Here is an 18,435-nt window from a genome sequence, read left to right as displayed (position 1 = left end):
TCTTGATGTTAGTAGATCTCAGTTATTCTTAAAATTAAAAAGTTTCTATAAGCTTAGAGGAAAATAATTTTTTATTTGCTTATATATGGCATGAATAAATACAGATTTACAGATCCTAGCATGCGAATTTATTGTCTTATATGACATGGATAAATCATGCATGCAGATCGTGCATCAAAGTAATGAAATAGGCTACAAATGCAAAAAAGAAGGTATTCAAAAGTTTAACAAACGGAGGGGGAGGGTGCCAAAGACGCTCCTCACCTGGGGTGCCATGTGGTCTAGGGCTGGCCCTAGATCCATCCCATCTTCCATTCCTTGAAGGCTTTCTGCTTTCTCTTCATAACCTGGTTGAGATGCTTGCTTATCAGATGTATTAGTAACTTTTGGTCATTATTAACCTTAGTCTAACTGGAACTAGCACTGTATAGGTGAAAGACGTCATTTCCTACTTCTAGTAACTTGAGCCATCCCCCATATGGTCACTTATAACAGATGAGCCTCATTGAGACCTCAATTTTGAAACTCCAAATATAAGAAATGTTTTGATATCTGGGATTTTGGTCATGCACATCTCTAATTACATCACAATGGATAAGCAGAATTAAAAACTGAGATCGGGAAGGAAAAGCTCTTACATTAACATTTGTAATAAGCATTGGAATTCAAAGAGTCACAATTTGATCTCTGATTCTCTTTTGCTCCCGGGGGAGATTCACTATGGCAGTCCTTTACCTGGTACAGCTGAGTTCACTGGCATGTGGGGAAGACAGAGTCAAGGCTCCATCCTTTCCTTGCCATGGCCACCCACTTGCCTCCCTCTATAATATTATTTGTATTATGGGAATACCTATAGGCTGGAACCATTATTGTGCTACACACTGTATATGCACATAGTCACGTACAGTTCCTACCACAATGAGATTTTAATCTACAAGACTGAGTAAAGGTGGGAAAGGAAGCAGGCTCAGAGATTTCCCAAGGTCATGCTGTAGGTCAGTTGCAGAACCAGCAACAGAACCAAGATCTCCTGAGTTCTAGTCCAGTGCCCCATTTATTTTTCATGGTCCACATGCCACCTTTGATGTTTACCTCTCACTGCACTATGACTCAGAATGAAGGTAGCCCACCAAATGAGAGGGAAAAATCTTACTGCCCTCTCCCTTAGTCCATTGCCTAGGCATGCACCATGGGTCACAATTGGACCCTCAGTTATTAAGTTTGTTATGGTATGAGGGTTTCTCTTTAAAGACAGCAAAAGTGGGTGTCTTGGCCAAGCCTAAATGGTATATAAACTTAGAACCTATATAATGAGCTTGCTCTCTCCATCTTGTTTGTCATTAAGATATATGCTATATAATGAATTCTTTTTGTTTAAGGCTATTCTCTTGGAATGCTTCAGAATCACCTTTATTTGTCCTAACGGAACTCATGTTCTATACTCATGTTTTTAACTATTAATTGGAAGACAGGTGTTTTACTTTCTTACCAGGGGATAGTTGGTTATTTTAGGACTAATTAACACTGAGACATAGATAGACCAGAAAGTAGATACTAAAGTATAATTCTGAATCCGTTTCAGTCCTAGTTCATTTTGCAATATGGACAATACATGAAATTAAGTAATCATTATTACTTTGAACGTCTATAGTACTTTTAATCTGAGATTACATACTTTAGAATGATAAATTAATTTATTGTCACAACAGCCTTCTAAAGTAGGTAAATATCATTATTCTCATTTTAAACAATAGGCGAAGTTTTTAACCCATCATTTTCAAAAGTGTACACTAATGTTGGGTGCCCAGCATGAGACATCCAGGATCTGATTTGCTGAAATGTTGAACTCATCTACAACATCAGATGAAGATAATGGGAGCCATTTTAGCTTTGCAGCTATGAAAATCAGGGTCAAGATGCTCATCCAGAAATGCAGATACCTCAAATTAGTGGACACTTTTGAAAGTTTTAGGTCTTGTTCTATTGTTCACTCTAGTCTGATGATAGTAGGTACTGGAGAAAACAGTGTCCATCCTTCTTTGGCCTGAAGTATGGTCTGAGGGTGCCAAGACTAAAGCTAAAATGGCAGAAATTCCAAGGGATACTTGGAAGAGATTTGGAAGAACTCCTGGATGAATGAAAATAATATCCTACAATTTAACTATTCAGAGATGTAAACATGAACCTGCCTGTTCCATGTATATATAATCATATACAGCACATGCTAATTCCACATACAACACAGTCATGATACAGTAGAATGAGCAAATATAGAATAAAAGGGACAGAAATGGCCTACTAGATCAAATTTATTTCCCTATTATGGTACAACATAGTCACACATAGAGGACATATCAGATATTCATCTGAACCTTAACTTTATTTTAGCCAAAAGACAGAGAAAAAAATATACACAATTGTAATCCTTTTTTTTTTTTTTAACATTGGAATAAATTATTTTATCAGGACTGTGGTGGCCATTTTATATCCTACAAAGCAAATATATTTCATGGGCAATGGATAGATTTTGTTGAAAAATAATATATATTTAGGTGAGCTTTATAATTTTGTTTCTTTGACATTTTGTAATGGAAAATTGCAGAACATAAATTAAACAAATGTACAGTAATCATGAAAGCCCTAAAACCAGAACTGCGTACTTCTGACTTTGTGGAGAACAAAACATAACTATCTTTAAACAATTATCTCACAGTAAGTTACCACAACGTACTGGATATTATTGTAACCTTACTTTCTGCCCTTCTCTGAAAAGCAGTATAATACTATATATTAAAAGACAAAGCTAAGATTTTTCATTTATCTTGGCCAGTCATTTTGTAGTGAAGAAAAAATCCAGACATAAAGGAAGAAGGAGCACACGAGAAAGATGAGAAACCAGCAAAGCACCTTCAGAAAATGTCAGTTTTGTCAACCACAAAGAAAACATCTATAGTGGATGTTTCTATGGAAACTAATGAAGAATGATCATGCAAAACTCTTTCAAGAGATTTTCCCCCACAGCAGGAACATCAACATCACTGTATGTTGGCACATATAATAAATTATATTTTCTGCCCAAACTCTAAGCATAAGGATCTCTAAGCGTTGAGGCCTGATCCTACAGGCCTTACTTATTGACCTCAGTAGGACTATTCACATGGGTAAGAGGTCCAGGTCAGGTCCTTACTTGGAAATATATGCATCAACATTATTACTGAATACTACCACAGGATAGTTTCAGTTACCCACAGATCCCTCTAAATGCTTTAGGCCAAATTCAGTTTTGTGTAACTCACTGGAGTTGCACTCACAAAGATCAATTTATTCCATAACAACATTATAATTAGGGCCCTACCAAATTCACGGCCATGAAAAATGAGTCATGGACCATGACATCTGGTCTTGTGTGTTTTTACTCTATACTACAGAGATTTCACAGGTAGGTGTGAAAGTAAGTTAGGCCACTTACCGGTACGGGCTGGAGGGGGTGGGGGCTCTGGCCCCCAGAAGGGGCAGGGCCTCAGGCAGAAGGGGCGGGGCCGGGGGGTCAGCATCCGCCAACCAGCCCTTTCAGGCCACCTGGCCCACACCACCCGGGGCTCCCGTGTTGATTTAAAGGGTCTGGGGCTCCGGACACATAGCAGTGGTGTCTGGAGCCCCGGGCCCTTTTAAACCGCTGCCCCAGGGCAACTGCTCCCTTTGCCCCACCTGTCGGAGGCTGCAGGGGAGGAGGGACAATGGGGCAGGGACATTAAAGCACTGCAGGGCCCTTTGCCGTGGCAGCGCTTTAACGTTGCTGTGCCCACCACCGACCGGGGGGGGGCAAAAATGTTAAAGCGCTGCCATGGCAAAGGACCATCCTTTAAGCGCTGCTCCAGCAGTGCTTTAATGTCCTTGCTCCTCCCATCCCACCCCCCGGCAGCGGCCCTGCCGGTACGGACCCTACCAGCAGGGCTGCCTGGGCTGGATATGGGTTGTTATCCCGAATCTCCAGAATCATTAATCCATTCCCCTTTCCCTTTCTTCCTTTCCCCTTAGCAAATAAAGTGGTGGTGTTTATTTTATATCTGTGTGTGTGTGGAGTTCATTGGAGTCAGCTCTGATAGATGGGCTAAAAAGGGGGACTCATCGGAGGATAAATTGTAAGGCTCCCCGAGATCTTCTGATCAGATCGGTCTAGAGAGAAATAAATCCTTACACACCCATCTGCTTCCAGCAGGGCGGGCCTGGCTGCGCTCACCAGTGGTTGGGTGGTGATTCCTCCCCATCAGGCCCGAAGGGTGACCACGCCCTCTTACTATAGGGGCTTATGCTGACTTAAGATCACTTTTGTACACTCTTGTGCTTGGGCTGCTCTGGAAGCTGCAGAGGCCCCAGATCTAACTTAGCGCCAGGGGCCTGTGTAAGTTACAGCAGCCTCCTGGGTGTTCTTTGGGCTACAGAGCTTCCCAGAATCTCCACAGCACTGGGTTCCAAGGCCCCACTCAGGTTCATGCCCCAAGCCCCAACCCTGATATGCTTTCTATGCCAGACCTTGCAAGGGGATCCTTAGAGGGCAGCCTTATGGATATCTCCACAGTGCCTACACCAGGGGAATCCTCCCCATGCTGGAACCAGGGCGTTTAGGGCCCCTTTACAGTGCTTTGCTTTTTAAAGGTAAAAGGTAAGTGAGGGGGAGGACCTCTCCCTCGGTCTGTCTCTCCTATCACACTCAGAACATGTTTAGTCAGCGTCCTGAATCTTCTTGTCACTTTTTACTTGTGGTAAAGGGGCAAGCCAGGAGAAGATGAGTGCTGAAATGTACTTGTTTGCATCACTGATCTAGCATACGGGCATAAAACTACCCACAGTCTCTAGTACCATTTTTCTAGCACAGTTTGAGCATGCCCTGCCCACACCAAACAGAGAGAAGTTCGGTCAACAAGCATGTTTTAACCAATGTTGTTGGCCCAATTCCAGCCATTCTGTCAACAAAACCTGGATAAGGTACCTTATGTAATACTATACATAAGGGACTCTATGTATGTTATCATCCAAGGCACCACAGACATTGCCATTTATTAAAAAACATTGCCATATAAAATAACTAAAGCAATAACAAAGCAAAATAAAGTGTATTTTATTAACAGTAAAGAGGTTTCCTTTCTCCAAATGAAAGAAATTAAGGATAGTTTCCCTTAAAACTATCCTTAGTAACCCTTTGAAACATACTCTGATCAAAATTATAATATTGGCACTGTCTAGCTACTTAAGACATATGAATGCAGAACTATCCCTGAGGAAATTTTATTTAAGTAGAAATGTCGTATTGATATTATGATCTTTATTATTTTATCATTTTGCTCAGTTTTTATTTATAACTAGGGGACTCTATGACTCAGGGGATAAGTAATGGTTTTCCAGGGCCTTTCACCTCCAGATTTACAGTTCTAATCAAGGCTAGATTGGCAATGTCTATAAATTGTTATCATCTAATGTCTGTTTGGTCACCTATGTTAATAGAGTTGGTGATTTCGGTCAGTTTTCTAGCAGATGGATGGATGTCTGTCTCACAGCTGGCACCTGTGAGCAAAGAGGTCAAGGATTACATGAGCAGTGCCTGTCCCATAGATAGATGAGGCACTTTAATTTAAGGCTCTGTCAGGGGATTGAAGTCTGAACCAGGCAACACCACCCTGGGCAGTGGGACCTGGTCCCAGCCATGTGGAGACCTGGCAGTTTCTCTGCAGAAGCTTGCAGCACACAACTGCTCCACTACCCTGAGCTGCTCCCTTTTGAGCTCAGCCTCCAATGTGAGCATGCCCAGCAGGGGTGACTGGACAGGGCCTTCTGGACCCAAAGCTGCTCATTAACCCATAGTTCACCAGTGTGGAGCTCATGCACCCCATCACAGGCTTTCAATATGATGCTTTTCATGGCATTCACATTTTTTTAAAAGATTCTTCTTCTTGCCTAATCTTTGTAGTTCTTTGCCCTGCATGACAGGCATTGTCCAGGGTACCTACATGACTCAGTACGCTTTGTCTGAAAGTAAATGCTTGGCTTGATTTAATTGTAAGTGTAGTGTAGAAAGGTCCTTAGGTGGAACATGAGATCAAGGAGAATGGATTTGGTAACACTGTTGGATTATTTTATGCTAGTACTACACTAGATGGCACTATCATTTAAGCAAAATGAACCAAACCATCTGAATTGCCCATTAAAACTTGATGCAGCAAATACTCCTTACAGGCCAGTGCGGGGTGGATGCCCCATCACACTCTCCTTCTATTCTTATAACTCTGTGGGTATATTTAACTCTGTGAAGTGTTTGGGGGTACAGTTTGTATGAAAGGCATTATACAAAATAAGAGTCTAATCTTGCTGCCCTTACCCATATGAGTAGGCCCCCACTGGCTAATAACTTCCCATTCAGTGGGTATATTCGTGAGCAGGAAGTGGCATTCAGGGTCAGCCCCCTCCAGCTCACACCAAGACACAAGCCTCTTCTGGTAGTCCATACTGGGAATGTACTTAATTTCCCAGGAAGACAGCAGGGGCGTATATAAGGTCTGAGTTTAAAAGACGGGATCCCAGCGGTGCCTCCAATGTAGCGTCCCTCTCCACCTGGTTACCTCCTTTAATGGCAATCTGCTTACAGGTTTTGATGGATAGGTCTGGGTTCTTTTGGATCCCGCCACCCACTCAGCAGAGTGAATCTTTTTTCTTTTTTTTTTTCTATGAAATTATTTGGCGGTGCCTCCACCCCCCTCACTCCTTCCTGGCAGGGTCACCGGGGCAGCTTGGGCGGAAAATTCTAACTACAGAGTAATCCCCACTTACTTGCCAGATAGTTGGAGACTTCCAAGAAATAACACAACATATAAATATAATTATTGTGTTGAATATATTTTTAACAGGCAACAAATACAACATAACAGGGTGAAACACTATTTTTAGGGTCACCGGTGCCCACACTGAAAATACCCGTGACTAGATGTAACAAGTGTAAAATTAGTGTCCTGTTGGTACGCGTACTTTGCTGGGGCCCTTGATGACCTATAAAATTCTCTGCAGTGGTTTAGCAGTGTAGCTGACTGGGTTCAGTACAGCCCAAAGGACCTACAAGTGGGAGGAGGTGGTGAATCCCTCCACAAGTATAATAAGCAGCAGGTTATAAAATCCCCAAACAACTTACTCCCTGGCTTGAGGACACAGTTCAGGGAGTAGGAGGTCCCCAAAACAAATTCCCTGACTAACTAAAAGACAGTGCATTCATGAACTCCATGAATGATCTTCAGGTTTGAAGATGACGCTGGACTCCTCAGTCACTGCAGAGGGACTGCTGTCTGATCCTCCTCAAGCAGGAATCAGGCTGCGTTGGTCCCAGGATTTCCCCTCACCACAAAGGGGTGCAGGGATCAAGGTGTAGATTATACAACTACCCTAACATCCAAATTGTAGCCTCCTAGCCCAGCCTCCAGTCACACACTCAGCAAGCAGCTTCCCTGGACTAGCAGAGCTGACCATGTGGTGACTAGTCTCACCTAGGGAGCTGGAGGTGAACCCAGCCTGGCTGGGGAAATTTCTCAGCAAACGCTACCAATTGGGACTCATCCGTGGGGAAAGAAAACCCAGGTGAGGGATCAGCTGTCAGGTTCCTAGAGGTCAGTTCTCAAGGGAAACCCTGCTTGCAGGCCTGGGACTCACTAGCTCCCCACACAACCAGTCCTGCCCTTGCCCTGGCTGGCTCCAGCCTCTCCAAAATGGCTTCTTCCCTCTCCTGAACTCCCTGGGAGGGGCATCTCACTCCCTATTGGTTGCTGGGCAGACTCTGAGTTTGCCTTGGCTCCTCCTCCCTGAGCTGCCGGCAGACAGAGCTCCAGGAATCTATGTAATCTCCTTGGGGGTTACACAAATAAGTAGGATCAGGCCCTAAAATTGTGTCATACTGTATACAGAGTATACATTTGTATATTGATTTAATATATCTCATCTAAGGAACTTATCTGACCCCCATTATTGTAGCACCTGAGTGTACCACAATTTTTTTAATGTATCTAGTCTACAGATAGGGAACTGAGGCAGTGGAGTGATTTGCCCAAGATCACACAGGGAGTCTATAGTACAGCAGACTTGAACTCAAGTCTCCCAAGTGTCAGTCTAGTGCTTTAGCCACTGAACAATCCCTCCTTTCTTCAAAGATTTATGTTAGAACTATATACAAGCAGATAGAATGCACACTTGGTCTGTGTATGCATTCTATTTCAACAAAATGTAGAGCACTCAATTTACATATATAAAGTATTTTGCAAAATAACGACCTAATTCAAAGCTCACTGAAGTCAAATCTTGCTACTGACTTCAATGGCCTTTGGATCAGGTCCTAAATGCTGAAGATCTGAAACGAAGAGGTCTTCTTTAGATAAGTGTAAGAGGCTTTAATGCATTACAGATTCTCATTCCAGTGTATTAAAAAAATTCACTTAGGTATAATGAGCTAATTCTCACTCTTGACATAGATTTCAAAGACTGGTTAAATCACTCCAAGATGCAGAGAGAAGAATCATTCCAAGAGTAAATACATGAAGTACAAATCTTCCCAGAATATATTGCTTAAAATTTAACATGTATAGTGACCTGTCCATGACTAAAGCTGTGGCAGCCTGTGCATCTCAGGACATAAGAACATAAGAGCGGCCATACTGGATCAGACCAAAAGGTCCATCTAGCCCAGTATTCTGCCTTCTGACAGTGGCTAATGTCAGGTGCCCCAGAGGGAATGAACAGAACAGGTAATCATCAAATGATCCATTCCCTGTTGCCCATTCCCAGTTTCTGGCAAACAAAGGCTAGGGACACCATTCCTGCCCATCTTGGCTAATAGCTATTGATGGACCTATCCTCCATGAACTTATCTAGTTCTTTTTTTGAACCCTGTTATAGTCTTGGCCTTTACAACATTCTCTGGCAAAGAGTTCCACAGACTGACTGCATTGTGTGAAAAAAATACTTCCTTTTGTTTGTTTTAAACCTGCTGCCTATTAATTTCATTTGGTGGGCCCTAGTTCTTGTGTTATGAGGAGTAAATAACACTTCCTTATTTACTTTCTCCACATCAGTCATGATTTTATATTCAATCATATCCCCCTTTAGTTGTCTCTTTTTCAAGCTGAAAAGTCCCAGTCTTATTAATCTCTCCTCATACGGAAGCCATTCCATACCCCTAATAATTTTTGTTGCCCTTTTCTGAACCTTTTCCAATTCCAATATATCTTTTTTGAGATGGGGCGACCACATCTGCATGCAGTATTCAAGATGTGGGCAAACCATGGACTTATATAGAGGCAATATGATATTTTCTATCTTATTATCTATACCTTCCTTAATGATTCCCAACATTCTGTTCACTTTTTTGACTACCACTGCACATTGAGAGAATATTTTCAGAGAACTTTCCACTATGACTCCAAGATCTCTTTCTTGAGTGGTAACAGCTAATGTAGACCCCGTAATTTTATTTGTATACTTGGGATTATGTTTTCCAATGTGCATTACTTTGCATTTATCAACATTGAATTTCATCTGCCATTTTGTTGCCCAGTCACCCAGTTTTGAGTGATCCTTTTGGAGCTCTTCGCAGTCTGCCTGGGACTTAACTATCTTGAGTAGTTTTGTATCATCTGCAAATTTTTCCATTTCACTGTTTACCCCTTTTTCCAGATCATTTATGAATATGTTGAATAGGATTGGTCCCAGAACAGACCCTGGGGGACACCACAATTTGCCTCTCTCCATTCTGAAAACTGACCATTTATCCCTACCCTTTATTTCCTATCTTTTAATCAGTTACCAATCCATGAGAGGACCTTCCCTCTTATCCCATGACAGCTTACTTTGCTTAAGAGCCTTTGGTGAGGGACCTTGTCAAAGGCTTTCTGAAAATCTAAGTACACTATATCCACTGGATCGCCCTTGTCCATATGCTTGTTGACCCCCCTCAAAGAATTCTAGTAGATTGGTGAGGCATGATTTCCCTTTACAAAAACAATGTTGATTCTTCCCCAACGAATTATATTCATCTATGCGTCTGACAATTTTGTTCTTGACTATAGTTTCAACCAGTTTGCCCAGTACTAAAGTCAGGCTTTGTAATTGCCAGGATCACCTCTGGAGCAGCAGCGGGAGTCCCGGGCCTCCCCTGCCCAGCACCCGCGGCACCCCTGGGCCACCCTACCCCAAGATTTAGTCAGAGATATATAGTACAAGTCATGGACAAGTCATGGCCTGTGAATTTTTGTTTACTGCCCATGACTTGTCCATGACTTTTACTAAAAATATCCATGACTAAAATGTAGCCTTACCTATAATACATTAAAAGAGTTGGAGTTCCTATTGGAGAGGTGTCCCAATTACAAAACTATCGCCACTATTGACATTAATTGGCATCCTCAACAGACAGATCAAGGAGAACATAAAGATTGAACAACACACTCACCTCTAGGTCAGGGTTGAGAAGTATTGCCAATCTCAAGCTTTCAAAAATCTTGACTCAAACCTGACAAATCATGAGATTTATTTGCCTTCTGGATTTTGAGTCCTTAGGATTCACATTTTCAGGTTTTTGTCTACAACCATGAGGGCCAGAAACTTTCAGTTTTCATTTAAAATAAAGTGAGTGTCACATAATCTCATGACTCCAATAGCTGGAGCTTTATACTAGTGGGGCAATGTGAGACAGCTCTTATTGTTATGCTGTAGTCTGAAGTCCTTTGGCCTGAATTCTCAGTTACACTAATGTTGCTTATACTAGTGCTTTGGCTCCTTTATACTGACAGTGTAAAGGTGTAAGTGAGAATCAGGCCCATATATCTCTAGGACTGGCCAAGCAACATCGTTCACAGATGAACGTTACTTGTTTTATAATTCATAGGGCGAGAGTCTGTGCTGCATAATTTAGGGAGCTCTGGAGACCTGTGTCCCTGGGCAGCACTTCCCAGAACTGCGGCAGCACTCTGTGCTGCAGCCCCATTCTTAACATACCCCCACCCACCTCCAGTCCCACCCCCAACATGTCCTCTGCTGAGGCTTGCAAAGGTGTCATCAGAAGGCAGCCTTGCATCTGTCTTCCAAAATGTGTGCACCAGAAGAATCCTTTTAGTTATGGAGCTTTTAGGGCCCTTTTATGCTGCTTCTGCCCTTTTAAACAGCATAAAGAGGCCAGAGATAAGAGTGAGGCTCTCTCCTTGAGCATTATGAACCAAATCCTGAAGTCTTTACTCATTCCTTATTCAGTCAAAACTCCCATTGATTTCAGGGAGAGTTTTGCCTGAGCAAGTATTTCTGGATTTGGCCTCTTCATGTTAGCACATTAAAAGCTAGATATAAAAAGCAATCACAGAGTTGAGTCCCAAAGAGCAGCAGCAGAAGAAAACATACTATTTGTCCTAACAAAAAGGACTTCCATTCCATGAGGATTTGATTTTCTGTCCAAGGCCAGAACTAAACTCATTACTCTTCTTTGCACTAGTCTGTGTATCATTCTGTCTACAGTCAAAGCCAAGACACAGCAAAAAAACAGGGAATAATAAAATACTCACATACAAAACTAGGTTGATCTGCTATGTTAATTTGGCAAAGCCACAGCATGTGCTTTCCATTAGCTTTGGAGTTTGGGATGAAATGTTTAGCATGTCCACATGTATGCTGTATACTCTAGATGGGGTGAAAAGCTCTGTCCAAAGTTTTAAGCTGTATTCATTTTTATTTGACACCTTCTATTACATGCCATTAATAGCCATCAGGATTTAGATCAAAGTTAACTCTCACGGATAGGAGCAGTGTTGCAGGTGGGGAGCAAAATGATGCCAACTAGAGGTTATTTCCAAGACCTATCTTGCTGGTACAGGCCAGAGATGAAGCTGCACCCATGCTGTGAGTTGCACACTACTGCTCCTTTATAGGGTTCTGATCCAAAACTCATTGAAGTCAATGGAAAGAAATCCCACTGATTTCAATGGGCATTGGATCACATCCCAGTGGAACAGTGTGCTACCTTTCCTATCATGTGCTGCAGGTATCAGCACACACTTCAGGTGACCGTACACCTCCTAAGCAGTCTGCATTGCCTTGAAGCTGTGGTGTGCAGACCAGCCTGGTAGCCAGTCTCCCTCCCACTTGATGAATAGAACACTAATTTGAAATCCTGTCCAGATGCTGTGGACGGTGAGCTCCCTAAACCCCATTCTCTCACTAGTGTACTCACTTAGCACCTAATTCCTCCACATATTTCCTTTTTGATCATGTATTCAGAAGTAAATTAATTAATACAGTGAGCGATGAATGTTGAAAGGGTCCTCAGCACAGCCTCTAAAATCACGTGCATGATTGAAAACATTTTTGCACAGCCATGGCAGTGTTTCGGCACCTGGGAAAATGTATGCATGGAAACGGGGGGTAATTATAGCAGCAGCTGCTGAAAACAGAAGCCAAAAGTTTAAGATAGCCCTTTATTTTTTGCTTTCAGAAACTAAAAAATTGTACGCGTGGGAAATAATGTAATTTTCCCAGTTTGAATGGAACATGAAACTCCAACCTTTAATAAATAACTGTACTAAAAATACATATATTTTTCTACTCAGCAAAATTCATACAATTAACACACCTCACTAGGTAATTTTACTGGTAGACTATAAACAGTTTAAGTGAAAATAACAGCTCTACATTCAAGGCTTTTGTAATTCTGTATCAAAGAAATCTAGAGAAGCACAGAGTGATTTATAAAACCCTGAGTATTTATATTAACCCTGAGTAAAGACCCGAGAAAAATTAAGTTCAAATCCATCTTTTAATGATTTGGCCAACATCTTCCAGGACTTGTCTACATGGGGTAGGTTTACCAATTATACTGGTAAAATTATACAGGTATATTTAAATTGATATAGTTATACCAGTATAACTCCTGTAGGCACTCTTATTCAGAGTGATTCAGGGAGGGGTAGCTTAAACAGCTCCAAAGTAACATAAGATAAACCAACAATCATGGACTAAGAGCGTCAGCATGGGCAGTTATATATCTCAGTTTAAATTCACATCTTAGCTTATAGCTGTATAACGTTCCCGTGCAGACAAACCCTTGATTGCAATATAAAGCGTATTTTTTAGGACAGTCATCCATAAGTCATTCTTTGCACATTGCAACTTTCATTAATTTCATTTCAAGCTTGGGGTGTACAATTAAATCAGTATAAGACCCTTAAGAAGACAAGTATAAAACTTCCTTTCCTCATAGTGTAAACTCCAAATGGCTAATCATTTATGTGATATTATTTTTATCATTCTCACTCTCCCATCCCGCAACCATGGTAACATTTCATCATATAACAGAACACTGTAATAGTATCACAAATTCAGATGGCCAATACAATGCAAAGGAAAAAGTCTTGAATTCTTTGTTGACCCTTGGAGTTGCTAACAATTCACTTTAGTAATGTACAAAAAATAATAGATCAACCTCTTTCTATGAAAGAATGAGATACAGCCTTAATATTTGTAAGCTTCCCTTCCCTGAATCTGGAAAAAATAAAATCTGAGGACACTCTCACTTATATTTTTTCTGCTTAGAGGGCATGTGGCTAATTGTTCCAGTTTTGCCTGTAGTCCAATTTTAAGTGCCATAATTAACAAAATAACAAACAAAAGAAACAACTATTATTTGTGTAGTTCACCTAATAGTTTTGTTTATTTTCTCATTATACGATATATAATTATATTGTTTTCCTCTTATGTACTCTGATACTCAAACCAGACAAAATATTTTAATCTAAGATAAAAGGATACCGTTAACAATACATCCAACAGAAATTGCATAATAAGAGTTCCCGTGTTCTAGAGATATCCAAGTAGTAACTCAAGAACTCAGAAATTTCAAACCAAATTTGAGTGCACATATCATATAGTTTATTATTTAACCAGCAAATAGACTAAATAAATGACAGGCAAAACCAAAATACATGCCTTCCAAACTCTTCAAACACAGAAGGACATCATCTATCTACAATGGCACATGTGCTTCTGTAACAGATCTGTGGCCACAAAGGACTTCATTATTATATAACAAAACAGACCTCTGGTCCTTCTGCAAAAGAGCTTGATCTTGCAAGGTGCTGTGTGCCCTCAACTCAGTTGGCTGCATTCTGGTGGAAAAGGTTGGCCTTCTCTTTAGTGATATCAGCATTTACGATATCCCACTCTGTGATTCAGCGACCAAAGAGCACATACCAAGAGGAGGTATAGATTAGAGCAAGACTGAGAGTCAGGTGACTTTCAGGGTAATTTTTGCTGGCAGCCCTGTGAAAAACATAATGAAAGCAACGTAATTGATAGTCTATGGAAAGATCCTGAGGATATTGTGTGTGTCTCCAAACAGAAATTAAATTAAGTGCAGTAGAGTACACGTGGATGAGATGATCAAAATCATGTATCCTTGATTATTTCTTTTTCTACTACAAGCTTTTTTTTGAAAGGCAGCTGCTATAACAATTTTTGGGACTTTCATTGCTAATCACATTATGACCATACAGTTACTGAGATGACTACAGAAAAGTCACAGGATGCATCAACTCTATCCCAATATTAAATCCCATCCCTGTACAGGAGCGCTATACAGGTGAAACACAGGTGGGGTACAGGTTTGGTTCTAAGTGATTTGGAACACAAATTGGATTTTAATTTATTAAGCATGTAAGTACTTAATTCCTAGCCCCAAACTTCTTATTAGCGTATTAAAACCATGAATGCAGCTAGGTATAGGCCACAGATACATTCCATTTTCTTTGTGATTAATTTTGTACTGATTTTTATAAAGAAATAGTCCATAAAAAGTACAAAAGAAGATGACTTAGAACTTGTATATATTCCTGATTACTGTACACTTCATGGGATCTCCAGCAGAATTATGCAATTTTACAACTCATCAAAGCTGCACAAATACAACAGAAGATGATATTACATAAACATAGCACATCAGTGTGGGAGTGTCAACAGGGTGACTGGCCCCTTTAAGAGGGAGTGAGGTTCAGTGCACCTGACTGATTACCCACTGCCCACTAGGGCTTAAGGGAAGGTACCTGGGCCTTATGAAGGGGGAAGCAGATGCAGCTGGTTGGCAGATGCCTACAAACACTGCAGGGTCTAGGAAGGCTCCTATGGGGCACTGAGTCAGCAGGGGGAAGGCACCAGCAGGGAAGGCCTGTGGAGAAGGCCAAATTCCAGGCAAGAGGTGTTGGGAGAGCAGGAAGACAGACCCTCAGGGAAGAAGGGCTGTATACAGATTGGAACTGGAGCAGAAGAGTCACTAGTGTTAAAACTCTGACCCTCAAGTGGGGAGCTGGGCCAATCTGAAATTGGGATGAAGACTTTGTAAATCTGAGTTGGTTTTTTTTCAAGATTTTGTGCAGGGCTAAATAAACTGGATCCCAGAAGGGGTAATATTTTGAATATCTGGCCTGGGTGAATTTCTGGAGGGGCCAAGCCTCAACAGAGCCATCCTTGGCCAGCAGCTGGTGCTACAGGGCAGGCATGCCCTTTGACAGGGGTTACAATAATAAAAGAAGAGAAGATATACATAAAGAAGGGACTAGAGGGGGAGGGGGTTAAGTGAAATGGAGGTCTGGCATTCTTCTAACAGTCTCAAAGGTTTTTAGTTTTTTTTTTTAATCGAAACGTACCTAGAAACAGGATCCAAACTTCATATAACTGATCTCTAGCGTGAGAAGCTATTCTTTCATTGGCTGCTGACTCAGACAGGTCTGAATGCCAATGCACTACTCTGGGCATAAGCCTACTCCTTTATCTTTGTAAAACGAACTTGGTGATCATTGCAGCCCTCAAGAACCAAAGTTTTTGTGGAGGAGTTAAATCCAGTTTACCAGGTAAGTATCCTAGGATATAATTTTCAGCAGAGGTTTGGCTGCTGACGTCAAGTGCAATTTTAACTCTGTCTCTCTCTTTTTCACAGCTGCCTGATCATTGGACAGTTCCATAGCATATGCATGTGTCCCATTTTCTGTAGAACAGTACCAACAAACCGAGGAAAAGGCCTTCATCTTGTGCAACCTTTACGACATCCAGTATATTTTGAATAAAATCTCTTGTTGTATGTAGCATAGCCAGAGAGCCACAGAAGCGTTTGTAACATTGTGCAATATGCTCTGCCATGCGAATACTTTTAAGGGCTTTGATAAATCCCCTTCCCATGCTTTCACAAAGTACTCTAGTCTAACTGAGTTTTTCTTTATTAATAAGCATACATAGCGGCCTGGGGTCTAGGGAGTTTATGAAGCATTTATCAAGTTCCCAGTAGTTTGAGGCCTCTGACAGTCCTAGTAAGTCTGGGACAAACGGATATGTTAGTAAATGTCTTAGTTGTAGGTAATGCCATTCTGCTGAGGGTGGCAGGTTGGAGCACTGCTTTAGCATAAAAGGGACAAAGCTCTCATCACTGACTAATTAGGAGACCCATATGATGTCCTTGCTCAGCAAATTCTTCAAAATTATAGTTTTTTCCCCCAATGTAGAAGTCCGGGTTGCCCCACGTAGGCACCTCTGCAGGAAGGAGAGGATGAAGCTGGTACCTCGTAGCTAGAACAGTCCACACCCTTTGTGCAGCCACCACTGTAAGCACCTTATTGTTCTCTATTGAACAACAAGAAGAGCCAAGCAGAGCCCACTGTGGTAGGCATTGTCCAAACACAGACAAAACCCACAGTGGGAATCCGGTGTTTAGTACACAGTCAACTTTCACCCAGGTGGGGAGGTAGTAGCATGCTGGAAACAGTTTGACAACTGTGTCATGATAAAAGCACAACAGTAATTTTGTAGGTCTGGGAACTTAAATCGCTCCCTTGTCCATAGGGAGGTGTGTGTTTTGTTTTGTTTGTGTAAGCGGGGGAATGGTCCCGCTATTGTGGGGAACTTTCCTGGCTTCTGCACTACCCCAGTGAAGTGGGCTAGCGAAAGGATCTGAGTCCTCGCTCCCACTTCCTTTACCCAGAGGCCTCCCTGCCCTTGAGGACTCCCCTTCCACTCTGCTGTCTGGCAGAGTCCTCGTAACCCCAACAAGGCTGGGTCCAGGATTCCTGGGGGTCTCGACCCCCAACCCTGCTGTGGTCACCCAGGACAGGGGCTAGGGTGTCCCCACTCCGGGGTACTCTCTCTGCACTGGGCACCTCCCTGACCCACTTGTTGACGTCACTAGGCCTCACCCTAGGTAACTCGGGAGGGTGGAAGGCCACTAAGTGTCAATGAAGCCTTCCTGCACTAGGCCTAAGTGAACCAAACTCTATCCTTCCATGTTTAAACTCTAATCAACCTCAAAAGCCAGGTGCAATTGGAATATGTAAGCAACCAGTTATCTGTGTGCAACCTCCTGCTCAAGCGGTAATAATGAGGCCTGCATGTTTCTGGCTGAAGGGAAAAAGGACAAGATAACGGTTTAAAGAAGTTACTAACAAGTTAGGTTTATAGCTGCCAAGAATGACTTAACTGCTTAAATGTAATCGTTATTTGCTTAGTAACTATTACCAGGGACGGGAGGGGTAGAGGAAGGAATGGGTGGGGAGAAAGGGAGGGCTAGAGGGAAAAGGGGGGGGTGAGGCTTAACTGCAAAATGTATAAAAGAAGAAAAACTGTTCCTGTTAGAGTGCTTGATCTGAGATGTGCCTGTCTCCTAGCACCGCTTTGGGATCCCAAATAAACTTTGGTTGCTTCACCCCCTGGTGTGTTTATTGGCACGAAGCACACGCAAACCCGCTGTTGCTTTGCCTCGGGCACTCTGTGCTGGCAACACACTGATCATTTCATACAATTTAAAGCAAATACAAGTTGTTTAATTAACAATTAATTTTAAAAAAGAATAAGGAAAAATGGGAAAGGTTAAAGGAAAACACATCACCCCGCTCTGTGGCAGGGAACATCACAAACAGTGTCTCTGGAACGTCAGGGCAGTTCGCAGTCTGTTCCTTGTAGGTCCCAGGCTCCTTCTCAGGCCCTGGTTGTGCTGCAGAGACGCTGTGGGTCGGACACTTGCTCTGGCGGTGGCCACACACTCTCAGGCTCTAGGTGGCAGGATCCTTTTTTCCAGCATTGCCCCTGCCCGATCGGGGTTATGATCCCCCTCCAAGTCTGGCCTGCAGAGCCTCTTGGCTGAGGCATCTCCCTGCGCTGGGCCTGCTGCCCAGGGTCCCCCTCACTCTCCTCAGCTGCTCACCGCACCCAGCTCCGGACTGCTCCAGCCCCGGCTCCAGCTCCAGCTCCACTTGGCCTCAGCACGGCTGCTGCTGTCTGCCTTCAGCTCCCTGGGCTGCTTCTCTGGCCCCTCTGGCTCCGGTTGCTACAGCTCTGCTCCCAGGACAGGTCTGCTCTGCAGGCTGCTTCTGTGACTCTGCTCCCAGCTCT

The sequence above is a fragment of the Malaclemys terrapin genome, chromosome 1, assembly GCF_027887155.1.
Source record: "Malaclemys terrapin pileata isolate rMalTer1 chromosome 1, rMalTer1.hap1, whole genome shotgun sequence".
In the NCBI taxonomy this organism is placed as follows: domain Eukaryota; kingdom Metazoa; phylum Chordata; order Testudines; family Emydidae; genus Malaclemys; species Malaclemys terrapin.
The sequence above is the reverse complement of the archived record's forward strand: the minus strand, read 5'-3'. Positions refer to the sequence as shown.